Raw genomic sequence first — 5699 nt, forward strand, 5'->3', positions numbered from 1 at the left:
AAACGCAGACACAGTTTTCAAACTGCAGAAAAGGTCCGTTGTAAACATCAGGCAAAACATTAATAAGTGATCAACTAGTAGTTCTATACATAATCATGGAACAATAGCCGGTTTAGACATGCTTTTACGAAGGGGGAAAAAATTAAAAAATCAAGCAGCGTACTCAACCAGGGAAAAAACTATATAAAAACTGAAACTTCCTGGCAGATTAAAACTGTGTGCCCGACCGATACTCGAACTCGGGACCTTTGCCTTTCGCGGGCAAGTGCTCTACCAATTGAGCTACCGAAGCACGACTCACGCCCGGTCCTCACAGCTTTACTTCTGCCTTTATCTCGTCTCCTACCTTCCAAACTTTACAGAAGCTCTCCTGTGAGGACCGGGCGTGAGTCGTGCTTCGGTAGCTCAGTTGGTAGAGCACTTGCCCGCGAAAAGCAAGGGTCCCGAGTTCGAGTCTCGGTCGGGCACACAGTTTTAATCTGCCAAGAAGTTTCATATCAGCGCACACTCCGCTGCAGAGTGAAAATCTCATTCTATATAAAAAACTGCACAAGAAGACGAAAAATATTTTTAAAATACATCTAATTTTAAAGGTAGTTACAACATTCTCCGTAAGTAATGTACACTACACGGTTTAAGATTACATAGAGAACTCATAGTAGAGGTTAATAACAAAAGAGGAGACTACAACACCCTGCCATATTGTAAAACATAATGGCAATGTAATTTTATCGAAAGCGATTGTGCCAAGATATATAGTGCATGATAGTAATGTCTTACCATTCTCTTGAACTCAACATCTGGTTCATCTCGAGGAATGCTGATTAAATTTTCCAAGAGGGTGGACATCGACAATTCCGTGTTCCTCATTCTTAAATCAACAGTGAGTGTCCACAGAGTGTGACGTGTTGGAGTACAAAACAATGTTTTTATTGTAATATATTTGGTACAAATTGATGTTTTTGTACCATCAGGAGAACCTATTTCAGTAGGAACCAATCGAATGGGGCATGCGGTTGACACTCTTCGCATTCAGGAGCATCGAGTTTCTTCTGTCCAGCCAACCGGATTTAGGTTTTCAATAGTTTCTCTAAATCATTTATGCCAAAGCCGGGATGCATTCTTCAGCATAGCCAAGGGTGACCTCCTATCCTGAAAAACGTACTCAGACCTATACATTCAGTGTGTGCCTACATTGAAGCTACGTATTTTCATCGTATTGTGATAACAAATCCTGTATCATCGTGAGGTGATCCGTGGATGAATGAATAAATATACACTACTGCCCATTAAAATTGCTACACCACGAAGATGACGTGCTACAGATGCGAAATTTAACCGACAGGAAGAAGATGCTGTGATATGCAAATGATTAGCTTTTCAGAGCATTCACACAACCTTGGCGCCGGTGGCGACACCTACAACGTGCTGACATGGGGAAAGTTTCCAAACGATTTCTCATGCACAAACAGCAGTTGACCGGCGTTGCCTCGTGAAACGTTGTTGTGATGCCTCACGTAAGGAGGAGAAATGTGTACCATCACGTTTCCGACTTTGATAAAGGTCGGATTGTAGCCTATCGCGATTGCGCTTTATCGCATCGCGACATTGCTGCTCACTTTGGTCGAGATCCAATGACTGTTAGCAGAATATGGAATCGGTGGGTTCAGGAGGGTAATACGGAACGCCGTACTGTATCCCAACGGCCTCGTATCACTAGCAGTCGAGATGACAGGAATCTTATCCACATGACTGTAACGGATCGTGCAGCCATGTATCGATCCCTGAGTCAATAGATGGGGACCTTTGCAAGACAACAACCATCTGCACGAACAGTTCGACGACGTTTGCAGCTCGGAGACCATGGCTGCGGTTACCCTTGACGCTGCATCACAAATTTCAAATGGCTCTGAGCACTATGCGACTTCACTTCTGAGGTCATCAGTCGCCTAGAACTTAGAACTAATTAAACCTAACTAACCTAAGGACATCACATACATCCATGCCCGGGGCAGGATATGAACCTACGACCGGAGCGGTCGCTCGGCTGCGTCACAGACAGGAGGGGCCTGCGATAGTGTATGCCTACTCAACGACGACCCTGGGTTCACAAACGGCAAAAAGTCATTTTTTCGGATGAATCCAGGTTCTCTTTACAGAATCATGATGGTCGCATCCGTGTTGTCGACACCGCGGTGATCGCACATTGGAAGCGTGTACACGTCATCGTCATGCTGGCGTATCGCCCGGCGTGATGGTATGGGGTGCCATTGGTTACACGTCTCGGTCATCTCTTGTTCGCATTGACGGCACTTTAGACAGTGGACGTTAAATTTCAGATGTGTTACGACCCGTGCCACTACCTTTCATTCGATCCCTGCGAAATCCTACATTTCAGCAGGATAATGCACGACTGCATGTTGCAGGTCCTGTACGGGCATTTCTGGATACAGAAAATGTTCGACTGCTGCCCTGGGCAGCGCATTCTCCAGATCTCTCACCAATTGAAATCGTCTGGTGAATGGCGGCCGAGCAACTGGCTCGTCACAATACGCCAGTCACTACTCTTGATGAACTGTGGTATCATGTTGAAGCTGCATGGGCAGCTGTACCTGTACACGCCATCCAAGCTATGTTTGACTCAATGCCTAGGCGTATCAAGGCCGTTATTACGGCCAGATGTGGTTGTTCTGGGTACTGATTTCTCAGGATCTATGCACCCAAATTGCGTGAAAACGTAATCACATATCAGTTCTAGTATAATATATTTGTCTACTAAATATCCGTTTATCATTTGCATTTCTTCTTGGTGCAGCAATTTTAATGGCTAGTAGTGTACAAATATAATTGCCGAATTTGGACGCTGCGCTGTATTTCTGTCGAGATAGCCCACCTGTTCAGTTTCTCAGTAGATGAGAAAGCAGTGCAATATAGTGAAGCCTAGGCATTCGGCTGTATGCTGAAAACTCACTGACCACACCAGAGAAATAAACCATCATCGTCACAGCCCGTTGTGCTCATTGCGGAGCGTCGCGATCCTATGAGCCAGACATATTCTTCCCAGACGGTTATCAGCTACTCTTAGAGAATGATGCGGGGATAGATCAGAGATCTGCTCGATTTGATCAGTTCACCTGATCACTGCTCTTGAGCTCGATCTTCACTTCCATGATTATTTTCTCTAGGATTTCTCCATCTCTTCTCACCACATGGCGAAAGAACTGAAGAATTCTTTGGTTAACACGAGAAGAAATGCACGTGGAGATACCGAATTGCTCAATAGTAGACACATTTGTTCTTCTTTCAGTCCAGTTTATCCGCAGCATCCTGCAGCCGTTGGATAAGCAGCTGCAGCAGCAAGTCATATACTCCTAGCTCACTCATTTGTTACATAGTTTAATTCTTAATTTCTTTGCGTGTTTTTGGTACTTGCATTGCTTAATTCATAAATTTCGGACGTATTATAGTATTTGAGAGTTGTAGCATCGCGTTTAGTACCTTAATAGTGTAAATTCGCGTAGTCGTTTGTCTTGTGTTTTTGTTTTGAACGGCCAGTGTCGGTTGGTCACAGTCAGTGTGCTCCCTGCCGCCGTTGGATAAGCAGCTGCAGCAGCAAGTCGTATACACCTAGCTCACTCATTTGTTACATAGTTTAATTCTTAATTTCTTTGCGTGTTTTTGGTACTTGCATTGTTTAATTCATAAATTTCGGGCGTATTATAGAATTTGAGAGTTGTAGCATCGCGTTTTAGCACCTGAATAGTGTAAAATCGCGTAGTCTCCTTCCGCCGCCGAGCAGTGTGTCAGCAGTGCGCAAGTAGCAGCATTACTGCATTTACTAGGCAATCTTGTATTTTAATAACCGTTTAAATTTTGTGTCGATTTGTTTGCGCTCTCTGTAGATTAGTTCAGACGTTCTTTGCACAACAGTTTTTAGCATGGATAGGGACTGCAACTGCTGTGTTCGGATGCAGGCTGAGTTGGCATCCCTTCGCTCCCAGCTTCAGGCAGTGTTGGCTTCGGTCACACAGCTTGAGGCTGTTGCCAATGGGCATCACTGTGGGGGTCAGGATGGGGGTTTGTCGGAGACGGCCAGCTCGTCCCACGCATCCCCCGATCGGACTACGACTGTGGTTGCCCGGGATACTGCCCGCATTGAGGCTGATCCCTCACCTGTGGTAGAGTGGGAGGTCGTCTCAAGGTGTGGCAGGGGGCGAAAGACATTCCAGAGGGCTGAACGGAAGGCCTCTCCGGTTTGTCTGACGAACCGGTTTCAGCCTCTGTCTCAGGCTGATACTGATCTTCGGCCTGACATGGCTGCTTGTCCTGTTCCAGAGGTTGCCCCTCAGTCTGCAAGATCCGGGCGGTCGCAAAGGGTGGGCTTACTGGTAGTTGGGAGCTCCAACGTCAGGCGCGTAATGGGGCCCCTTAGGGAAATGGCAGCAAGAGAGGGTAAGAAAACCGATGTGCACTCCGTGTGCATACCGGGGGTAGTCATTCCAGATGTGGAAAGGGTCCTTCCGGATGCCATGAAGGGTACAGGGTGCACCCATCTGCAGGTGGCCGCTCATGTCGGCACCAATGACGTGTGTCGCTATGGATCGGAGGAAATCCTCTCTGGCTTCCGGCGGCTATCTGATTTGGTGAAGACTGCCAGTCTCGCTAGCGGGATGAAAGCAGAGCTCACCATCTGCAGCATCGTCGACAGGACTGACTGCGGACCTTTGGTACAGAGCCGAGTGGAGGGTGTGAATCAGAGGCTGAGACGGTTCTGCGACCGTGTGGGCTGCAGATTCCTCGACTTTCGCCATAGGGTGGTGGGGTTTCGGGTTCCGCTGGATAGGTCAGGAGTCCACTACACGCAACAAGCGGCTACACGGGTAGCAGGGGTTGTGTGGCGTGGGCTGGGCGGTTTTTTAGGTTAGATGGCCTTGGGCAAGTACAGAAAGGGCAACAGCCTCAACGGGTGCGGGGCAAAGTCAGGACATGCGGGGACCAAGCAGCAATCGGTATTGTAATTGTCAACTGTCGAAACTGCGTTGGTAAAGTACCGGAACTTCAAGCGCTGATAGAAAGCACCGAAGCTGAAATCGTTATAGGTACAGAAAGCTGGCTGAAGCCAGGGATAAATTCTGCCGAAATTTTTAAAAAGGTACAGACAGTGTTCAGAAAGGATAGATTGCATGCAATCGGTGGTGCAGTGTTCGTCGCTGTTAGTAGTAGTTTATCCTGTAGTGAAGTAGAAGTGGATAGTCCCTGTGAATTATTATGGGTGGAGGTTACACTCAACATCCGAGCTAGGTTAATAATTGGCTCCTTTTACCGACCTCCCGACTCAGCAGCATTAGTGGCAGAACAACTGAGAGAAAATTTGGAATACATTTCACATAAATTTTCTCAGCATGTTATAGTCTTAGGTGGAGATTTCAATTTACCACATATAGACTGCGACACTCAGATGTTTAGGACGGGTGGTAGGGACAGAGCATCAAGCGACATTATACTGAGTGCACTATCCGAAAATTACCTCGAGCAATTAAACAGAGAACCGACCCGTGGAGATAACATCTTGGACCTACTGATAACAAACAGACCCGAACTTTTCGACTCTGTATGTGCAGAACAGGGAATCAGTGATCATAAGGCCGTTGCAGCATCCCTGAATATGGAAGGAATATAAAAAAAGGGAGGAAGGTTTA

At 46.7% G+C, this 5699-nt stretch overlaps 1 non-coding gene across 1 annotated transcript; it reads left to right on the forward strand.

Moving 5' to 3' along the window:
- Window positions 1–393: 393 nt before the first annotated feature.
- On the forward strand, window positions 394–468 carry Trnar-gcg (transfer RNA arginine (anticodon GCG)). The gene has a single exon. It is a non-coding gene; the product is annotated as a tRNA-Arg (tRNA).
- The last annotated feature ends 5231 nt before the right edge of the window (window positions 469–5699 follow it).

The sequence above is a fragment of the Schistocerca nitens genome, chromosome 5, assembly GCF_023898315.1.
Source record: "Schistocerca nitens isolate TAMUIC-IGC-003100 chromosome 5, iqSchNite1.1, whole genome shotgun sequence".
In the NCBI taxonomy this organism is placed as follows: Eukaryota; Metazoa; Arthropoda; class Insecta; order Orthoptera; family Acrididae; genus Schistocerca; species Schistocerca nitens.